Here is a 21,208-nt window from a genome sequence, read left to right as displayed (position 1 = left end):
AGATTTTTTGATGCCAAATTAATACATACTGGTTATGTTCACTAATAACTAAAGGAAACAGTCAACATTTTCCTTTATAAAACGAAAATAAAACTTCTTGTTCGTTTGTGTGTTTGTGTGCAATAAGTAAACGAAATTGTTTTAAACACACAAGCAATGAAATCAATGGCCATATGAAGCAAAATAAACTATGTTTCTTCGCCAACGACCATACCACGCTGAGTACATCGGTTCTCGTCCGATCACCGAAATTAAGCAGCGTCGGGCGCGGTTAGTACTTAGATGGGGGACCGCTTGGGAACACCGCGTGTTGTTGGCATTGTCCAAAATTTTTTTATTTTATTTTATTTTCTTTTTTATTTTTCTCTATTAAATAAAAAAAGAATGAAGTCGATATCTTCATTTTTAACCGAAATAGAGCCAAAATAAAAAACTCAACTGCCTATTATTTTAAGGTAAATGTAAAACATTCGCTATTGATTATGCTCAGTTGTACGTAACTAGATACAATAGTCTATGATTTCCTTTGTAAAACAAAAGTAAAATTCTTTATAAATTTGTTTCGTTTCTCAAAAAACGTAATTTAAGGAGGCAAATTTTCGCAAAATGCATTTATTTTTAACAATATTTAAGAAATTTTAACATTTATTAAAAAACAAGAATTTTTATTGTAAAATTCTTTAAAAAAATTGTCTATATTTCCAAAAAAAGGTAATTTAAGGAGCCAAATTTTCCCAAAATACATTTATTTTTAGCAATATTTAATAAATTTTAACATTTATTAAAAAAACTACAATTTTTGTTAGATTTTTTGATGCCAAATTAATACATACTGGTTATGTTCACTAATAACTAAAGGAAACAGTCAACATTTTCCTTTATAAAACGAAAATAAAACTTCTTGTTCGTTTGTGTGTTTGTGTGCAATAAGTAAACGAAATTGTTTTAAACACACAAGCAATGAAATCAATGGCCATATGAAGCAAAATAAACTATGTTTCTTCGCCAACGACCATACCACGCTGAGTACATCGGTTCTCGTCCGATCACCGAAATTAAGCAGCGTCGGGCGCGGTTAGTACTTAGATGGGGGACCGCTTGGGAACACCGCGTGTTGTTGGCATTGTCCAAAATTTTTTTATTTTATTTTATTTTCTTTTTTATTTTTCTCTATTAAATAAAAAAAGAATGAAGTCGATATCTTCATTTTTAACCGAAATAGAGCCAAAATAAAAAACTCAACTGCCTATTATTTTAAGGTAAATGTAAAACATTCGCTATTGATTATGCTCAGTTGTACGTAACTAGATACAATAGTCTATGATTTCCTTTGTAAAACAAAAGTAAAATTCTTTATAAATTTGTTTCGTTTCTCAAAAAACGTAATTTAAGGAGGCAAATTTTCGCAAAATGCATTTATTTTTAACAATATTTAAGAAATTTTAACATTTATTAAAAAACAAGAATTTTTATTGTAAAATTCTTTAAAAAAATTGTCTATATTTCCAAAAAAAGGTAATTTAAGGAGCCAAATTTTCCCAAAATACATTTATTTTTAGCAATATTTAATAAATTTTAACATTTATTAAAAAAACTACAATTTTTGTTAGATTTTTTGATGCCAAATTAATACATACTGGTTATGTTCACTAATAACTAAAGGAAACAGTCAACATTTTCCTTTATAAAACGAAAATAAAACTTCTTGTTCGTTTGTGTGTTTGTGTGCAATAAGTAAACGAAATTGTTTTAAACACACAAGCAATGAAATCAATGGCCATATGAAGCAAAATAAACTATGTTTCTTCGCCAACGACCATACCACGCTGAGTACATCGGTTCTCGTCCGATCACCGAAATTAAGCAGCGTCGGGCGCGGTTAGTACTTAGATGGGGGACCGCTTGGGAACACCGCGTGTTGTTGGCATTGTCCAAAATTTTTTTATTTTATTTTATTTTCTTTTTTATTTTTCTCTATTAAATAAAAAAAGAATGAAGTCGATATCTTCATTTTTAACCGAAATAGAGCCAAAATAAAAAACTCAACTGCCTATTATTTTAAGGTAAATGTAAAACATTCGCTATTGATTATGCTCAGTTGTACGTAACTAGATACAATAGTCTATGATTTCCTTTGTAAAACAAAAGTAAAATTCTTTATAAATTTGTTTCGTTTCTCAAAAAACGTAATTTAAGGAGGCAAATTTTCGCAAAATGCATTTATTTTTAACAATATTTAAGAAATTTTAACATTTATTAAAAAACAAGAATTTTTATTGTAAAATTCTTTAAAAAAATTGTCTATATTTCCAAAAAAAGGTAATTTAAGGAGCCAAATTTTCCCAAAATACATTTATTTTTAGCAATATTTAATAAATTTTAACATTTATTAAAAAAACTACAATTTTTGTTAGATTTTTTGATGCCAAATTAATACATACTGGTTATGTTCACTAATAACTAAAGGAAACAGTCAACATTTTCCTTTATAAAACGAAAATAAAACTTCTTGTTCGTTTGTGTGTTTGTGTGCAATAAGTAAACGAAATTGTTTTAAACACACAAGCAATGAAATCAATGGCCATATGAAGCAAAATAAACTATGTTTCTTCGCCAACGACCATACCACGCTGAGTACATCGGTTCTCGTCCGATCACCGAAATTAAGCAGCGTCGGGCGCGGTTAGTACTTAGATGGGGGACCGCTTGGGAACACCGCGTGTTGTTGGCATTGTCCAAAATTTTTTTATTTTATTTTATTTTCTTTTTTATTTTTCTCTATTAAATAAAAAAAGAATGAAGTCGATATCTTCATTTTTAACCGAAATAGAGCCAAAATAAAAAACTCAACTGCCTATTATTTTAAGGTAAATGTAAAACATTCGCTATTGATTATGCTCAGTTGTACGTAACTAGATACAATAGTCTATGATTTCCTTTGTAAAACAAAAGTAAAATTCTTTATAAATTTGTTTCGTTTCTCAAAAAACGTAATTTAAGGAGGCAAATTTTCGCAAAATGCATTTATTTTTAACAATATTTAAGAAATTTTAACATTTATTAAAAAACAAGAATTTTTATTGTAAAATTCTTTAAAAAAATTGTCTATATTTCCAAAAAAAGGTAATTTAAGGAGCCAAATTTTCCCAAAATACATTTATTTTTAGCAATATTTAATAAATTTTAACATTTATTAAAAAAACTACAATTTTTGTTAGATTTTTTGATGCCAAATTAATACATACTGGTTATGTTCACTAATAACTAAAGGAAACAGTCAACATTTTCCTTTATAAAACGAAAATAAAACTTCTTGTTCGTTTGTGTGTTTGTGTGCAATAAGTAAACGAAATTGTTTTAAACACACAAGCAATGAAATCAATGGCCATATGAAGCAAAATAAACTATGTTTCTTCGCCAACGACCATACCACGCTGAGTACATCGGTTCTCGTCCGATCACCGAAATTAAGCAGCGTCGGGCGCGGTTAGTACTTAGATGGGGGACCGCTTGGGAACACCGCGTGTTGTTGGCATTGTCCAAAATTTTTTTATTTTATTTTATTTTCTTTTTTATTTTTCTCTATTAAATAAAAAAAGAATGAAGTCGATATCTTCATTTTTAACCGAAATAGAGCCAAAATAAAAAACTCAACTGCCTATTATTTTAAGGTAAATGTAAAACATTCGCTATTGATTATGCTCAGTTGTACGTAACTAGATACAATAGTCTATGATTTCCTTTGTAAAACAAAAGTAAAATTCTTTATAAATTTGTTTCGTTTCTCAAAAAACGTAATTTAAGGAGGCAAATTTTCGCAAAATGCATTTATTTTTAACAATATTTAAGAAATTTTAACATTTATTAAAAAACAAGAATTTTTATTGTAAAATTCTTTAAAAAAATTGTCTATATTTCCAAAAAAAGGTAATTTAAGGAGCCAAATTTTCCCAAAATACATTTATTTTTAGCAATATTTAATAAATTTTAACATTTATTAAAAAAACTACAATTTTTGTTAGATTTTTTGATGCCAAATTAATACATACTGGTTATGTTCACTAATAACTAAAGGAAACAGTCAACATTTTCCTTTATAAAACGAAAATAAAACTTCTTGTTCGTTTGTGTGTTTGTGTGCAATAAGTAAACGAAATTGTTTTAAACACACAAGCAATGAAATCAATGGCCATATGAAGCAAAATAAACTATGTTTCTTCGCCAACGACCATACCACGCTGAGTACATCGGTTCTCGTCCGATCACCGAAATTAAGCAGCGTCGGGCGCGGTTAGTACTTAGATGGGGGACCGCTTGGGAACACCGCGTGTTGTTGGCATTGTCCAAAATTTTTTTATTTTATTTTATTTTCTTTTTTATTTTTCTCTATTAAATAAAAAAAGAATGAAGTCGATATCTTCATTTTTAACCGAAATAGAGCCAAAATAAAAAACTCAACTGCCTATTATTTTAAGGTAAATGTAAAACATTCGCTATTGATTATGCTCAGTTGTACGTAACTAGATACAATAGTCTATGATTTCCTTTGTAAAACAAAAGTAAAATTCTTTATAAATTTGTTTCGTTTCTCAAAAAACGTAATTTAAGGAGGCAAATTTTCGCAAAATGCATTTATTTTTAACAATATTTAAGAAATTTTAACATTTATTAAAAAACAAGAATTTTTATTGTAAAATTCTTTAAAAAAATTGTCTATATTTCCAAAAAAAGGTAATTTAAGGAGCCAAATTTTCCCAAAATACATTTATTTTTAGCAATATTTAATAAATTTTAACATTTATTAAAAAAACTACAATTTTTGTTAGATTTTTTGATGCCAAATTAATACATACTGGTTATGTTCACTAATAACTAAAGGAAACAGTCAACATTTTCCTTTATAAAACGAAAATAAAACTTCTTGTTCGTTTGTGTGTTTGTGTGCAATAAGTAAACGAAATTGTTTTAAACACACAAGCAATGAAATCAATGGCCATATGAAGCAAAATAAACTATGTTTCTTCGCCAACGACCATACCACGCTGAGTACATCGGTTCTCGTCCGATCACCGAAATTAAGCAGCGTCGGGCGCGGTTAGTACTTAGATGGGGGACCGCTTGGGAACACCGCGTGTTGTTGGCATTGTCCAAAATTTTTTTATTTTATTTTATTTTCTTTTTTATTTTTCTCTATTAAATAAAAAAAGAATGAAGTCGATATCTTCATTTTTAACCGAAATAGAGCCAAAATAAAAAACTCAACTGCCTATTATTTTAAGGTAAATGTAAAACATTCGCTATTGATTATGCTCAGTTGTACGTAACTAGATACAATAGTCTATGATTTCCTTTGTAAAACAAAAGTAAAATTCTTTATAAATTTGTTTCGTTTCTCAAAAAACGTAATTTAAGGAGGCAAATTTTCGCAAAATGCATTTATTTTTAACAATATTTAAGAAATTTTAACATTTATTAAAAAACAAGAATTTTTATTGTAAAATTCTTTAAAAAAATTGTCTATATTTCCAAAAAAAGGTAATTTAAGGAGCCAAATTTTCCCAAAATACATTTATTTTTAGCAATATTTAATAAATTTTAACATTTATTAAAAAAACTACAATTTTTGTTAGATTTTTTGATGCCAAATTAATACATACTGGTTATGTTCACTAATAACTAAAGGAAACAGTCAACATTTTCCTTTATAAAACGAAAATAAAACTTCTTGTTCGTTTGTGTGTTTGTGTGCAATAAGTAAACGAAATTGTTTTAAACACACAAGCAATGAAATCAATGGCCATATGAAGCAAAATAAACTATGTTTCTTCGCCAACGACCATACCACGCTGAGTACATCGGTTCTCGTCCGATCACCGAAATTAAGCAGCGTCGGGCGCGGTTAGTACTTAGATGGGGGACCGCTTGGGAACACCGCGTGTTGTTGGCATTGTCCAAAATTTTTTTATTTTATTTTATTTTCTTTTTTATTTTTCTCTATTAAATAAAAAAAGAATGAAGTCGATATCTTCATTTTTAACCGAAATAGAGCCAAAATAAAAAACTCAACTGCCTATTATTTTAAGGTAAATGTAAAACATTCGCTATTGATTATGCTCAGTTGTACGTAACTAGATACAATAGTCTATGATTTCCTTTGTAAAACAAAAGTAAAATTCTTTATAAATTTGTTTCGTTTCTCAAAAAACGTAATTTAAGGAGGCAAATTTTCGCAAAATGCATTTATTTTTAACAATATTTAAGAAATTTTAACATTTATTAAAAAACAAGAATTTTTATTGTAAAATTCTTTAAAAAAATTGTCTATATTTCCAAAAAAAGGTAATTTAAGGAGCCAAATTTTCCCAAAATACATTTATTTTTAGCAATATTTAATAAATTTTAACATTTATTAAAAAAACTACAATTTTTGTTAGATTTTTTGATGCCAAATTAATACATACTGGTTATGTTCACTAATAACTAAAGGAAACAGTCAACATTTTCCTTTATAAAACGAAAATAAAACTTCTTGTTCGTTTGTGTGTTTGTGTGCAATAAGTAAACGAAATTGTTTTAAACACACAAGCAATGAAATCAATGGCCATATGAAGCAAAATAAACTATGTTTCTTCGCCAACGACCATACCACGCTGAGTACATCGGTTCTCGTCCGATCACCGAAATTAAGCAGCGTCGGGCGCGGTTAGTACTTAGATGGGGGACCGCTTGGGAACACCGCGTGTTGTTGGCATTGTCCAAAATTTTTTTATTTTATTTTATTTTCTTTTTTATTTTTCTCTATTAAATAAAAAAAGAATGAAGTCGATATCTTCATTTTTAACCGAAATAGAGCCAAAATAAAAAACTCAACTGCCTATTATTTTAAGGTAAATGTAAAACATTCGCTATTGATTATGCTCAGTTGTACGTAACTAGATACAATAGTCTATGATTTCCTTTGTAAAACAAAAGTAAAATTCTTTATAAATTTGTTTCGTTTCTCAAAAAACGTAATTTAAGGAGGCAAATTTTCGCAAAATGCATTTATTTTTAACAATATTTAAGAAATTTTAACATTTATTAAAAAACAAGAATTTTTATTGTAAAATTCTTTAAAAAAATTGTCTATATTTCCAAAAAAAGGTAATTTAAGGAGCCAAATTTTCCCAAAATACATTTATTTTTAGCAATATTTAATAAATTTTAACATTTATTAAAAAAACTACAATTTTTGTTAGATTTTTTGATGCCAAATTAATACATACTGGTTATGTTCACTAATAACTAAAGGAAACAGTCAACATTTTCCTTTATAAAACGAAAATAAAACTTCTTGTTCGTTTGTGTGTTTGTGTGCAATAAGTAAACGAAATTGTTTTAAACACACAAGCAATGAAATCAATGGCCATATGAAGCAAAATAAACTATGTTTCTTCGCCAACGACCATACCACGCTGAGTACATCGGTTCTCGTCCGATCACCGAAATTAAGCAGCGTCGGGCGCGGTTAGTACTTAGATGGGGGACCGCTTGGGAACACCGCGTGTTGTTGGCATTGTCCAAAATTTTTTTATTTTATTTTATTTTCTTTTTTATTTTTCTCTATTAAATAAAAAAAGAATGAAGTCGATATCTTCATTTTTAACCGAAATAGAGCCAAATTAAAAAACTCAACTGCCTATTATTTTAAGGTAAATGTAAAACATTCGCTATTGATTATGCTCAGTTGTACGTAACTAGATACAATAGTCTATGATTTCCTTTGTAAAACAAAAGTAAAATTCTTTATAAATTTGTTTCGTTTCTCAAAAAACGTAATTTAAGGAGGCAAATTTTCGCAAAATGCATTTATTTTTAACAATATTTAAGAAATTTTAACATTTATTAAAAAACAAGAATTTTTATTGTAAAATTCTTTAAAAAAATTGTCTATATTTCCAAAAAAAGGTAATTTAAGGAGCCAAATTTTCCCAAAATACATTTATTTTTAGCAATATTTAATAAATTTTAACATTTATTAAAAAAACTACAATTTTTGTTAGATTTTTTGATGCCAAATTAATACATACTGGTTATGTTCACTAATAACTAAAGGAAACAGTCAACATTTTCCTTTATAAAACGAAAATAAAACTTCTTGTTCGTTTGTGTGTTTGTGTGCAATAAGTAAACGAAATTGTTTTAAACACACAAGCAATGAAATCAATGGCCATATGAAGCAAAATAAACTATGTTTCTTCGCCAACGACCATACCACGCTGAGTACATCGGTTCTCGTCCGATCACCGAAATTAAGCAGCGTCGGGCGCGGTTAGTACTTAGATGGGGGACCGCTTGGGAACACCGCGTGTTGTTGGCATTGTCCAAAATTTTTTTATTTTATTTTATTTTCTTTTTTATTTTTCTCTATTAAATAAAAAAAGAATGAAGTCGATATCTTCATTTTTAACCGAAATAGAGCCAAAATAAAAAACTCAACTGCCTATTATTTTAAGGTAAATGTAAAACATTCGCTATTGATTATGCTCAGTTGTACGTAACTAGATACAATAGTCTATGATTTCCTTTGTAAAACAAAAGTAAAATTCTTTATAAATTTGTTTCGTTTCTCAAAAAACGTAATTTAAGGAGGCAAATTTTCGCAAAATGCATTTATTTTTAACAATATTTAAGAAATTTTAACATTTATTAAAAAACAAGAATTTTTATTGTAAAATTCTTTAAAAAAATTGTCTATATTTCCAAAAAAAGGTAATTTAAGGAGCCAAATTTTCCCAAAATACATTTATTTTTAGCAATATTTAATAAATTTTAACATTTATTAAAAAAACTACAATTTTTGTTAGATTTTTTGATGCCAAATTAATACATACTGGTTATGTTCACTAATAACTAAAGGAAACAGTCAACATTTTCCTTTATAAAACGAAAATAAAACTTCTTGTTCGTTTGTGTGTTTGTGTGCAATAAGTAAACGAAATTGTTTTAAACACACAAGCAATGAAATCAATGGCCATATGAAGCAAAATAAACTATGTTTCTTCGCCAACGACCATACCACGCTGAGTACATCGGTTCTCGTCCGATCACCGAAATTAAGCAGCGTCGGGCGCGGTTAGTACTTAGATGGGGGACCGCTTGGGAACACCGCGTGTTGTTGGCATTGTCCAAAATTTTTTTATTTTATTTTATTTTCTTTTTTATTTTTCTCTATTAAATAAAAAAAGAATGAAGTCGATATCTTCATTTTTAACCGAAATAGAGCCAAAATAAAAAACTCAACTGCCTATTATTTTAAGGTAAATGTAAAACATTCGCTATTGATTATGCTCAGTTGTACGTAACTAGATACAATAGTCTATGATTTCCTTTGTAAAACAAATGTAAAATTCTTTATAAATTTGTTTCGTTTCTCAAAAAACGTAATTTAAGGAGGCAAATTTTCGCAAAATGCATTTATTTTTAACAATATTTAAGAAATTTTAACATTTATTAAAAAACAAGAATTTTTATTGTAAAATTCTTTAAAAAAATTGTCTATATTTCCAAAAAAAGGTAATTTAAGGAGCCAAATTTCCCCAAAATACATTTATTTTTAGCAATATTTAATAAATTTTAACATTTATTAAAAAAACTACAATTTTTGTTAGATTTTTTGATGCCAAATTAATACGTACTGGTTATGTTCACTAATAACTAAAGGAAACAGTCAACATTTTCCTTTATAAAACGAAAATAAAACTTCTTGTTCGTTTGTGTGTTTGTGTGCAATAAGTAAACGAAATTGTTTTAAACACACAAGCAATGAAATCAATGGCCATATGAAGCAAAATAAACTATGTTTCTTCGCCAACGACCATACCACGCTGAGTACATCGGTTCTCGTCCGATCACCGAAATTAAGCAGCGTCGGGCGCGGTTAGTACTTAGATGGGGGACCGCTTGGGAACACCGCGTGTTGTTGGCATTGTCCAAAATTTTTTTATTTTATTTTATTTTCTTTTTTATTTTTCTCTATTAAATAAAAAAAGAATGAAGTCGATATCTTCATTTTTAACCGAAATAGAGCCAAAATAAAAAACTCAACTGCCTATTATTTTAAGGTAAATGTAAAACATTCGCTATTGATTATGCTCAGTTGTACGTAACTAGATACAATAGTCTATGATTTCCTTTGTAAAACAAAAGTAAAATTCTTTATAAATTTGTTTCGTTTCTCAAAAAACGTAATTTAAGGAGGCAAATTTTCGCAAAATGCATTTATTTTTAACAATATTTAAGAAATTTTAACATTTATTAAAAAACAAGAATTTTTATTGTAAAATTCTTTAAAAAAATTGTCTATATTTCCAAAAAAAGGTAATTTAAGGAGCCAAATTTTCCCAAAATACATTTATTTTTAGCAATATTTAATAAATTTTAACATTTATTAAAAAAACTACAATTTTTGTTAGATTTTTTGATGCCAAATTAATACATACTGGTTATGTTCACTAATAACTAAAGGAAACAGTCAACATTTTCCTTTATAAAACGAAAATAAAACTTCTTGTTCGTTTGTGTGTTTGTGTGCAATAAGTAAACGAAATTGTTTTAAACACACAAGCAATCATTTCATTTCATTTCAAAATTGCTATTTTATTTATTTAATTTCAGTTTACAAAAAATACTTAATAGCTAAAGTATATTTTTGGTACACTAAGTAAATATTCTCATAAGTACAAAATTTTTTGAGACTACATTATTTAATATTTTTGTGCTGCAGTTAGGTGCTAGCAATCATCAGTTTACGAAATGTTTTGTTTTAAAATAAGTTAAATAATTCATTGCCAGAAAAAATTAATTCAAAAACTGGCTTGTTTTTCAAAGGTTATAAAAAGTAAAACTTATATACTAATAAAAATTTACATACTAATAATAATTATATATAAAACTTACATGCTAGAAATTACATACTAAATATATACAATATATACAAAGATTGGATTCACTGATCTGTAGAGTATACAGGATCAGTGTTCCAGTCATACCTTCGGTACCTTCTGTGGTAATACATCAGACGGTCTTCATCAAATAGCAGTCCCTCATCTCGTAGCTTAATTAAAGCTGCAGGAGGCAGGTGCTTCCTGGAGAGAAGGACTGCTATGTCTTCATCAATATCGAAGATATCTTGTACAATTTCATTTTGCAAGTTTTGGGATAATTCAAGGAATTTTAGTGCATTATTCACCATAAATTTGTCAATCCTATCAAAGTTTACAGAAGCATATAATCTTCTGTTAGAGGGCCTCCTTGGGATATCATTGGCATCTAAATTGCGTCCAAGCCCTAATGCTGGCGCCAAAATCATACGTTCGAATTTACGTATTCTTTCCATTTGTGAGGAGGACACGTCAGCCCATGCCGCAAAGGAGTATGTAACAATTGGTCGTATAATTTGCCTGTATATGAGGAGTTTTACTTCACTAGAAAGTGCCCCTCGCATGGCAAACAATCTCAGATAAGAGTGGTACACTTTTTTGGCCTTGGACAGGATGAAGTCCACATGGCGACAAAACTCAAATTTACTATCGAACAAAATACCGAGGTACTTCATCCTGTCCGAAAGCGCAATAGTTACATTACCTGCTTTTATAATAGGTGTATGTCTTCCAATATTGGGGCATGTGGCTCTGGGTTTCCCTGTAAAAACAACTGATACACATTTTTCAGTGTTTAATTTAAACCCCCATTTTGTAAAATATTCGCATAATTGGGCCATATAAATATTAATCCTTCTTTCTATTGTTTTGGCGTATTTTCCCCTTAACGCCAACAATATGTCATCAGCATACAATAGTAACAAGCCCCCTTCAGGTGGGTCAGGGATATCGCTGATGAAAAGATTGAACAAGACAGGCCCCAGAAGGGAGCCTTGCGGCACACCTGCTGTGACCTGTCTCTGTTCAGATACCTTATCACCAACTCTAACCCTAAAGACCCTGCCGTCCAGGAAGCTTGCTACCATTCTGTATGTTTGGGTATCTAGACCGTACGTCTGAAGCTTATATAAAATGCCTTTGTGCCATACAGCATCAAAGGCCTTTGAGAAATCAAGGCTAACAGCGATGGTACCTTCATATTTTTTGTAGCCATTTGTGACGTAGCTGGTAAAAGTGGTCAAAGCATGGGTTGTGGAATGGTTTGGTTTGAAACCAAACTGACAATCCTTAATAATACGTTTATCTTCAATGAAGATTTTTAATCTTTTATAGATTAAACTTTCTAATATTTTCCCGAATGGGGAAAGAAGGGAGATTGGCCTATAATTGGCACATCTTGTATTGTCAGAATTAGGTTTATTAATTGGTACAATCAAAGCCTCTTTCCATTTAGATGGAAAATAACCCAGATTTAGGCAATGATTGTACAGTATGGTGAGAAATGGAGATATAGTGTCTCTAACTTTCTTAACGGCGACATCGGGGATCTTGTCGACTCCGGTGGCCTTACGGGAAGGTCTAACAGCAATTGCTGAGGCAACTGCCGTGTTGTCGACAAACCCATTATCGAGCCATAAAGCTTCGTTATTTATTGAGGAGCCATCTGCTGAAAGATCACCATTGAACTCCACCAGGGGAGCCGGAACATGGTTCCCTCTAACAACCTCTGTTACAAGGTTAAAGAAGGAACCATCCTCCAGATTCTCCTCTATATGGTGTGAGCTCTTCATATGATCTGCGAATAACTCTGCTTTTTGCAGATCATCGGTTATGGGTGAATCTGTATCGTCCATGATGGTATCAATTGGACTTCTGAATGACAGTCCTGCTGCCCGTTTGACTTTCCCATAAGTTTTGGGGCCAACTTCAATATTTTCTAAGTATTCCCTAAAACGTTCTCTCTCGAAATTGGACACTTGTTCTCTTATTATTGTGGTTAGATTTCTTATGTCAGCTTTAAGCTCATCATATCTACCAGGATCTACTGTTCTACGTAAAGTTTGTCGTAGTCTTTTACGGTGTTTCATAAATCTAATAATACTAGGGGGCAATTCTCCCAGTATTGGACCCCTACACCTCATTTTTGGTACTGTAGATTCTATTGCATTTTGGAAGGCAGTATTTAGTCCGACAATGCAAGAATCTATTTCTTCAATAGAGACATTTCTGGTGGTTGGTAATATGTGACTTCTAATACCCTCTTCAATTTTCCTATTGAGTCTTATATTAACCCTATCAAAGTTATAGAAGATTTGTTCTTCATTAGATTGTATATTGCCAACACATATATTTATTTCCACCGCCCTATGGTCGGATTCAAAATAATGTGTTGGCAATAAATCATCTATTGCCAGGGCTATGCCTGGCGTTTTTATGAAATAGTCGATATATGAGCTATTTTCTCTATTTGGCCTAGTGGGTTCTGCTGTAGGGCAGAGTAGGAAATTTGTGCAGTCAAGGAGGTAATCGTGTAAATCTGTGCCTCTTTTATCGTTAATTCCACCCCCCCAATCCCGATGTTTCGCATTTAGATCACAGCCAACGAGTATCTCGTTGGCAAGACCCAAATTGACGATTCCATCGAGATCCGAGGGGTTGAAGGGCACACGAGGACGAAGGTACAAAGACACAAAGACTATGGATGTGCCATCTTGTCTTTGAATCCCTGCACAGCACGACTCAATGTTGCCTGTGTTTACTGATAATTGTTGAGATTTGTAACAATTTTTAATTAAAATGGCAGTACCACCCCCTTGCCTGCCATTCCCCCTACACTGTTTGTAAAGTGTATATTCGCGAAATGAAATTCTGTGCCTGTTATTTAACTTATGTTCTGCAATAAGCAGAACATCAGGGTTGTGTTGTTTCAGAAATAAATTGAGGTAGTGTCTTTTTTCTAAAGACACCAAAGAATTCGCATTCACGAACATACACTTAAACATTAAAATTTTTTAAGTGCATTAAGAGCCCTATAAGAGCATCAGGTGCTCCTAGTGACTCTCTAATATTAAGATATTCCTCTCGATAATTATCTAAATCGGAGAGAAGTTGGGTTAATCCTTTGCCAAAATAAGTTTGGCAATCTTCACTAATTTTTTTGGCCGTATTTGATGGTCCCTGTTTAGATGTTATTGGGTTCTGAGCATTGGAACCTATACTTTGTGGCAATTTAGAGCGTATAGTCTGAGTGTTGGAATCTACTTTTTGCGGCAATGAAGAGCGTGTAGCCGCGGCAAACGAGGTACCCTGTTTTAGGCTAGCCCAGTGCTCTGAGCGGGCTTTTCTAGTAGCCTCTTTTTCGTTTAGACGTTCAGTCCTTTTTAATAGAATTGCCTTCCGACGGGGGCAATCCGGTGAAGCCGCAGTGTGGCCATCAACCTCACAATTTGCACAACGCACTATGTATTTGGGAGCATCTTCTGATAGATTAGCTAATTGGTCTTTCGAAGGTATGGTGCAGTTGCCTGGACCATGATCCTTACTGCATTTAACGCAGCGGGGTGGCATGCCACAATTGTGGGAAACATGCCCATACCGCTGACATCTTCTGCATTGGACGATTTCACGTCCTCTATCTTTTTGGTAAGTTACATTGCAGTGAATGATTTTCTTTACCTTGTAAAACCTACGCATGTCTGTGGAACGGCCAAGTTTTATTATCCACTTGCTTTCCCCAATGCATATTAAATTAATAATATCTATTTTGAAACCTTGGTTTTTCAAAAAATCTTCAATCGTATTTCTAGCGTACATATGCGACAATCTATGTATCACAACAGAGTAAGGCACCAAAGGTTTAGGTGTGTGCGTATGAAATTTATAACATCTTTCTGTCAAAATGTTTTTCACTTGTTCAAAATATTTTAGACTTTCTACTCTAACGGACATTAGGTTCTTTTTTAAAAGTACAACAGAATAATTATTTCTACCAATGTGCATATCTAATATGGTTGCTATTTCATTTAAACCTGTATCATATACCGTTATGGCATTTTGCTGACTGCTACCATTTGTTGTTGGGGGAGTGGCTGCTACTGATGTGGCTGCTGCTGGTTTTATTGTTGTTTTAGCTGCTGCTGCTACTGATGTTGATGCAGCTGATGTCGTTGCTGCTTCCGATGTACTTGATGGTCTCGGCTTCTTGAGTTTTGATTTTGCCTTCAAAAGAGTTCGTGTTTCCCACATTTCTGTTACTTTATTAGGCTGTGTTTCATCTTCTGACATCGCTGTGTCGGGGTTTTCGGCTACCCCGACCGACTTATTTTTATTTGGTGCTCGTGTTGACACATTGTTGATATTGGCTGTGCCGGCGTTCTCAGCTGGCTTTGTACTGTTGTTTTTAAGTGAGGCTAATTCATTTTCCAAATTAGCAATTACTCGTCGAAAGCTGCATTCTTTCTTATAATAATCTGCCAGTTGTCTGGCAGCTTCCTCTTGGGTTTTTCGTAACGCCGTCAGTTCTTCCAACAGGGACTTGTTGGTATCTTCCATATTTTTTAGGGATGTTTGGAGGGTTGAAATTATTGCCTCCATCTTCAGGCTTTCGTAGATATTGTCGTCATCATCCGACTTGTGTCTACGTTTACTCTTACTTCTCTTTTTTGGTTTTTGAGAAGTGTCATTCGCTGTATTAGTAATTTGGATATTTAAATCCTCACATTTTTTAGCTTCTGCGGCTATGCCTGATGACGTATCAGACATTATATCATCGTTTTCTTCGGCTGCTGACATGTTGTTATTGTCAGTGTCGCCGCCGACGGCATATAACTTTGCCGCCGACAACAACAGTAAGCACAATTATTGTCTTTATACCACAAAAGCACAAATTTGTATCACAATTGAAACAAAATTATTTTATCTCTTTGGCTTAGTGGTTTTGACTTTTCACTTTTAGTTTTTTTTTTTTTTTTTTTTTTTTTTAATCACACAAACACTTTTAACACTGTTCACAAATGATGATGACACACAAGCAATGAAATCAATGGCCATATGAAGCAAAATAAACTATGTTTCTTCGCCAACGACCATACCACGCTGAGTACATCGGTTCTCGTCCGATCACCGAAATTAAGCAGCGTCGGGCGCGGTTAGTACTTAGATGGGGGACCGCTTGGGAACACCGCGTGTTGTTGGCATTGTCCAAATTTTTTTTATTTTATTTTATTTTCTTTTTTATTTTTCTCTATTAAATAAAAAAAGAATGAAGTCGATATCTTCATTTTTAACCGAAATAGAGCCAAAATAAAAAACTCAACTGCCTATTATTTTAAGGTAAATGTAAAACATTCGCTATTGATTATGCTCAGTTGTACGTAACTAGATACAATAGTCTATGATTTCCTTTGTAAAACAAAAGTAAAATTCTTTATAAATTTGTTTCGTTTCTCAAAAAACGTAATTTAAGGAGGCAAATTTTCGCAAAATGCATTTATTTTTAACAATATTTAAGAAATTTTAACATTTATTAAAAAACAAGAATTTTTATTGTAAAATTCTTTAAAAAAATTGTCTATATTTCCAAAAAAAGGTAATTTAAGGAGCCAAATTTTCCCAAAATACATTTATTTTTAGCAATATTTAATAAATTTTAACATTTATTAAAAAAACTACAATTTTTGTTAGATTTTTTGATGCCAAATTAATACATACTGGTTATGTTCACTAATAACTAAAGGAAACAGTCAACATTTTCCTTTATAAAACGAAAATAAAACTTCTTGTTCGTTTGTGTGTTTGTGTGCAATAAGTAAACGAAATTGTTTTAAACACACAAGCAATGAAATCAATGGCCATATGAAGCAAAATAAACTATGTTTCTTCGCCAACGACCATACCACGCTGAGTACATCGGTTCTCGTCCGATCACCGAAATTAAGCAGCGTCGGGCGCGGTTAGTACTTAGATGGGGGACCGCTTGGGAACACCGCGTGTTGTTGGCATTGTCCAAAATTTTTTTATTTTATTTTATTTTCTTTTTTATTTTTCTCTATTAAATAAAAAAAGAATGAAGTCGATATCTTCATTTTTAACCGAAATAGAGCCAAAATAAAAAACTCAACTGCCTATTATTTTAAGGTAAATGTAAAACATTCGCTATTGATTATGCTCAGTTGTACGTAACTAGATACAATAGTCTATGATTTCCTTTGTAAAACAAAAGTAAAATTCTTTATAAATTTGTTTCGTTTCTCAAAAAACGTAATTTAAGGAGGCAAATTTTCGCAAAATGCATTTATTTTTAACAATATTTAAGAAATTTTAACATTTATTAAAAAACAAGAATTTTTATTGTAAAATTCTTTAAAAAAATTGTCTATATTTCCAAAAAAAGGTAATTTAAGGAGCCAAATTTTCCCAAAATACATTTATTTTTAGCAATATTTAATAAATTTTAACATTTATTAAAAAAACTACAATTTTTGTTAGATTTTTTGATGCCAAATTAATACATACTGGTTATGTTCACTAATAACTAAAGGAAACAGTCAACATTTTCCTTTATAAAACGAAAATAAAACTTCTTGTTCGTTTGTGTGTTTGTGTGCAATAAGTAAACGAAATTGTTTTAAACACACAAGCAATGAAATCAATGGCCATATGAAGCAAAATAAACTATGTTTCTTCGCCAACGACCATACCACGCTGAGTACATCGGTTCTCGTCCGATCACCGAAATTAAGCAGCGTCGGGCGCGGTTAGTACTTAGATGGGGGACCGCTTGGGAACACCGCGTGTTGTTGGCATTGTCCAAAATTTTTTTATTTTATTTTATTTTCTTTTTTATTTTTCTCTATTAAATAAAAAAAGAATGAAGTCGATATCTTCATTTTTAACCGAAATAGAGCCAAAATAAAAAACTCAACTGCCTATTATTTTAAGGTAAATGTAAAACATTCGCTATTGATTATGCTCAGTTGTACGTAACTAGATACAATAGTCTATGATTTCCTTTGTAAAACAAAAGTAAAATTCTTTATAAATTTGTTTCGTTTCTCAAAAAACGTAATTTAAGGAGGCAAATTTTCGCAAAATGCATTTATTTTTAACAATATTTAAGAAATTTTAACATTTATTAAAAAACAAGAATTTTTATTGTAAAATTCTTTAAAAAAATTGTCTATATTTCCAAAAAAAGGTAATTTAAGGAGCCAAATTTTCCCAAAATACATTTATTTTTAGCAATATTTAATAAATTTTAACATTTATTAAAAAAACTACAATTTTTGTTAGATTTTTTGATGCCAAATTAATACATACTGGTTATGTTCACTAATAACTAAAGGAAACAGTCAACATTTTCCTTTATAAAACGAAAATAAAACTTCTTGTTCGTTTGTGTGTTTGTGTGCAATAAGTAAACGAAATTGTTTTAAACACACAAGCAATGAAATCAATGGCCATATGAAGCAAAATAAACTATGTTTCTTCGCCAACGACCATACCACGCTGAGTACATCGGTTCTCGTCCGATCACCGAAATTAAGCAGCGTCGGGCGCGGTTAGTACTTAGATGGGGGACCGCTTGGGAACACCGCGTGTTGTTGGCATTGTCCAAAATTTTTTTATTTTATTTTATTTTCTTTTTTATTTTTCTCTATTAAATAAAAAAAGAATGAAGTCGATATCTTCATTTTTAACCGAAATAGAGCCAAAATAAAAAACTCAACTGCCTATTATTTTAAGGTAAATGTAAAACATTCGCTATTGATTATGCTCAGTTGTACGTAACTAGATACAATAGTCTATGATTTCCTTTGTAAAACAAAAGTAAAATTCTTTATAAATTTGTTTCGTTTCTCAAAAAACGTAATTTAAGGAGGCAAATTTTCGCAAAATGCATTTATTTTTAACAATATTTAAGAAATTTTAACATTTATTAAAAAACAAGAATTTTTATTGTAAAATTCTTTAAAAAAATTGTCTATATTTCCAAAAAAAGGTAATTTAAGGAGCCAAATTTTCCCAAAATACATTTATTTTTAGCAATATTTAATAAATTTTAACATTTATTAAAAAAACTACAATTTTTGTTAGATTTTTTGATGCCAAATTAATACATACTGGTTATGTTCACTAATAACTAAAGGAAACAGTCAACATTTTCCTTTATAAAACGAAAATAAAACTTCTTGTTCGTTTGTGTGTTTGTGTGCAATAAGTAAACGAAATTGTTTTAAACACACAAGCAATGAAATCAATGGCCATATGAAGCAAAATAAACTATGTTTCTTCGCCAACGACCATACCACGCTGAGTACATCGGTTCTCGTCCGATCACCGAAATTAAGCAGCGTCGGGCGCGGTTAGTACTTAGATGGGGGACCGCTTGGGAACACCGCGTGTTGTTGGCATTGTCCAAAATTTTTTTATTTTATTTTATTTTCTTTTTTATTTGTCTCTATTAAATAAAAAAAGAATGAAGTCGATATCTTCATTTTTAACCGAAATAGAGCCAAAATAAAAAACTCAACTGCCTATTATTTTAAGGTAAATGTAAAACATTCGCTATTGATTATGCTCAGTTGTACGTAACTAGATACAATAGTCTATGATTTCCTTTGTAAAACAAAAGTAAAATTCTTTATAAATTTGTTTCGTTTCTCAAAAAACGTAATTTAAGGAGGCAAATTTTCGCAAAATGCATTTATTTTTAACAATATTTAAGAAATTTTAACATTTATTAAAAAACAAGAATTTTTATTGTAAAATTCTTTAAAAAAATTGTCTATATTTCCAAAAAAAGGTAATTTAAGGAGCCAAATTTTCCCAAAATACATTTATTTTTAGCAATATTTAATAAATTTTAACATTTATTAAAAAAACTACAATTTTTGTTAGATTTTTTGATGCCAAATTAATACATACTGGTTATGTTCACTAATAACTAAAGGAAACAGTCAACATTTTCCTTTATAAAACGAAAATAAAACTTCTTGTTCGTTTGTGTGTTTGTGTGCAATAAGTAAACGAAATTGTTTTAAACACACAAGCAATGAAATCAATGGCCATATGAAGCAAAATAAACTATGTTTCTTCGCCAACGACCATACCACGCTGAGTACATCGGTTCTCGTCCGATCACCGAAATTAAGCAGCGTCGGGCGCGGTTAGTACTTAGATGGGGGACCGCTTGGGAACACCGCGTGTTGTTGGCATTGTCCAAAATTTTTTTATTTTATTTTATTTTCTTTTTTATTTTTCTCTATTAAATAAAAAAAGAATGAAGTCGATATCTTCATTTTTAACCGAAATAGAGCCAAAATAAAAAACTCAACTGCCTATTATTTTAAGGTAAATGTAAAACATTCGCTATTGATTATGCTCAGTTGTACGTAACTAGATACAATAGTCTATGATTTCCTTTGTAAAACAAAAGTAAAATTCTTTATAAATTTGTTTCGTTTCTCAAAAAACGTAATTTAAGGAGGCAAATTTTCGCAAAATGCATTTATTTTTAACAATATTTAAGAAATTTTAACATTTATTAAAAAACAAGAATTTTTATTGTAAAATTCTTTAAAAAAATTGTCTATATTTCCAAAAAAAGGTAATTTAAGGAGCCAAATTTTCCCAAAATACATTTATTTTTAGCAATATTTAATAAATTTTAACATTTATTAAAAAAACTACAATTTTTGTTAGATTTTTTGATGCCAAATTAATACATACTGGTTATGTTCACTAATAACTAAAGGAAACAGTCAACATTTTCCTTTATAAAACGAAAATAAAACTTCTTGTTCGTTTGTGTGTTTGTGTGCAATAAGTAAACGAAATTGTTTTAAACACACAAGCAATGAAATCAATGGCCATATGAAGCAAAATAAACTATGTTTCTTCGCCAACGACCATACCACGCTGAGTACATCGGTTCTCGTCCGATCACCGAAATTAAGCAGCGTCGGGCGCGGTTAGTACTTAGATGGGGGACCGCTTGGGAACACCGCGTGTTGTTGGCATTGTCCAAAATTTTTTTATTTTATTTTATTTTCTTTTTTATTTTTCTCTATTAAATAAAAAAAGAATGAAGTCGATATCTTCATTTTTAACCGAAATAGAGCCAAAATAAAAAACTCAACTGCCTATTATTTTAAGGTAAATGTAAAACATTCGCTATTGATTATGCTCAGTTGTACGTAACTAGATACAATAGTCTATGATTTCCTTTGTAAAACAAAAGTAAAATTCTTTATAAATTTGTTTCGTTTCTCAAAAAACGTAATTTA

General features: G+C 30.6%; 20 non-coding genes across 20 annotated transcripts; all 20 read left to right on the top strand.

Annotated features, from left to right (window-relative positions):
* Positions 1 to 200: 200 nt before the first annotated feature.
* On the top strand, positions 201 to 319 carry LOC141395566 (5S ribosomal RNA). The gene has a single exon (XR_012410697.1). It is a non-coding gene; the product is annotated as a 5S ribosomal RNA (ribosomal RNA).
* A 685-nt stretch (positions 320 to 1,004) lies between these two features.
* On the top strand, positions 1,005 to 1,123 carry LOC141395565 (5S ribosomal RNA). The gene has a single exon (XR_012410696.1). It is a non-coding gene; the product is annotated as a 5S ribosomal RNA (ribosomal RNA).
* Positions 1,124 to 1,808: 685 nt separating this feature from the next.
* On the top strand, positions 1,809 to 1,927 carry LOC141395564 (5S ribosomal RNA). Its single transcript, XR_012410695.1, has one exon. It is a non-coding gene; the product is annotated as a 5S ribosomal RNA (ribosomal RNA).
* A 685-nt stretch (positions 1,928 to 2,612) lies between these two features.
* On the top strand, positions 2,613 to 2,731 carry LOC141395563 (5S ribosomal RNA). The gene has a single exon (XR_012410694.1). It is a non-coding gene; the product is annotated as a 5S ribosomal RNA (ribosomal RNA).
* Positions 2,732 to 3,416: 685 nt separating this feature from the next.
* Positions 3,417 to 3,535, top strand: LOC141395562 (5S ribosomal RNA). Its single transcript, XR_012410693.1, has one exon. It is a non-coding gene; the product is annotated as a 5S ribosomal RNA (ribosomal RNA).
* Positions 3,536 to 4,220: 685 nt separating this feature from the next.
* On the top strand, positions 4,221 to 4,339 carry LOC141395561 (5S ribosomal RNA). Its single transcript, XR_012410692.1, has one exon. It is a non-coding gene; the product is annotated as a 5S ribosomal RNA (ribosomal RNA).
* A 685-nt stretch (positions 4,340 to 5,024) lies between these two features.
* LOC141395560 (5S ribosomal RNA) lies at positions 5,025 to 5,143 on the top strand. Its single transcript, XR_012410691.1, has one exon. It is a non-coding gene; the product is annotated as a 5S ribosomal RNA (ribosomal RNA).
* Positions 5,144 to 5,828: 685 nt separating this feature from the next.
* LOC141395558 (5S ribosomal RNA) lies at positions 5,829 to 5,947 on the top strand. Its single transcript, XR_012410689.1, has one exon. It is a non-coding gene; the product is annotated as a 5S ribosomal RNA (ribosomal RNA).
* A 685-nt stretch (positions 5,948 to 6,632) lies between these two features.
* On the top strand, positions 6,633 to 6,751 carry LOC141395557 (5S ribosomal RNA). Its single transcript, XR_012410688.1, has one exon. It is a non-coding gene; the product is annotated as a 5S ribosomal RNA (ribosomal RNA).
* A 685-nt stretch (positions 6,752 to 7,436) lies between these two features.
* Positions 7,437 to 7,555, top strand: LOC141395556 (5S ribosomal RNA). The gene has a single exon (XR_012410687.1). It is a non-coding gene; the product is annotated as a 5S ribosomal RNA (ribosomal RNA).
* Positions 7,556 to 8,240: 685 nt separating this feature from the next.
* On the top strand, positions 8,241 to 8,359 carry LOC141395555 (5S ribosomal RNA). The gene has a single exon (XR_012410686.1). It is a non-coding gene; the product is annotated as a 5S ribosomal RNA (ribosomal RNA).
* A 685-nt stretch (positions 8,360 to 9,044) lies between these two features.
* Positions 9,045 to 9,163, top strand: LOC141395554 (5S ribosomal RNA). The gene has a single exon (XR_012410685.1). It is a non-coding gene; the product is annotated as a 5S ribosomal RNA (ribosomal RNA).
* A 685-nt stretch (positions 9,164 to 9,848) lies between these two features.
* Positions 9,849 to 9,967, top strand: LOC141395553 (5S ribosomal RNA). Its single transcript, XR_012410684.1, has one exon. It is a non-coding gene; the product is annotated as a 5S ribosomal RNA (ribosomal RNA).
* Positions 9,968 to 15,998: 6,031 nt separating this feature from the next.
* Positions 15,999 to 16,117, top strand: LOC141395552 (5S ribosomal RNA). The gene has a single exon (XR_012410683.1). It is a non-coding gene; the product is annotated as a 5S ribosomal RNA (ribosomal RNA).
* Positions 16,118 to 16,802: 685 nt separating this feature from the next.
* On the top strand, positions 16,803 to 16,921 carry LOC141395551 (5S ribosomal RNA). The gene has a single exon (XR_012410682.1). It is a non-coding gene; the product is annotated as a 5S ribosomal RNA (ribosomal RNA).
* A 685-nt stretch (positions 16,922 to 17,606) lies between these two features.
* On the top strand, positions 17,607 to 17,725 carry LOC141395550 (5S ribosomal RNA). Its single transcript, XR_012410681.1, has one exon. It is a non-coding gene; the product is annotated as a 5S ribosomal RNA (ribosomal RNA).
* A 685-nt stretch (positions 17,726 to 18,410) lies between these two features.
* LOC141395549 (5S ribosomal RNA) lies at positions 18,411 to 18,529 on the top strand. The gene has a single exon (XR_012410680.1). It is a non-coding gene; the product is annotated as a 5S ribosomal RNA (ribosomal RNA).
* Positions 18,530 to 19,214: 685 nt separating this feature from the next.
* LOC141395547 (5S ribosomal RNA) lies at positions 19,215 to 19,333 on the top strand. Its single transcript, XR_012410678.1, has one exon. It is a non-coding gene; the product is annotated as a 5S ribosomal RNA (ribosomal RNA).
* A 685-nt stretch (positions 19,334 to 20,018) lies between these two features.
* Positions 20,019 to 20,137, top strand: LOC141395546 (5S ribosomal RNA). Its single transcript, XR_012410677.1, has one exon. It is a non-coding gene; the product is annotated as a 5S ribosomal RNA (ribosomal RNA).
* Positions 20,138 to 20,822: 685 nt separating this feature from the next.
* LOC141395545 (5S ribosomal RNA) lies at positions 20,823 to 20,941 on the top strand. Its single transcript, XR_012410676.1, has one exon. It is a non-coding gene; the product is annotated as a 5S ribosomal RNA (ribosomal RNA).
* The last annotated feature ends 267 nt before the right edge of the window (positions 20,942 to 21,208 follow it).

Source organism: Musca autumnalis, unplaced genomic scaffold (genome assembly GCF_047663935.1).
Source record: "Musca autumnalis isolate F117 unplaced genomic scaffold, ASM4766393v1 scaffold_2, whole genome shotgun sequence".
Lineage (NCBI taxonomy): Eukaryota > Metazoa > Arthropoda > Insecta > Diptera > Muscidae > Musca > Musca autumnalis.
The sequence above is the reverse complement of the archived record's forward strand: the minus strand, read 5'-3'. Positions and strand labels throughout refer to the sequence as shown.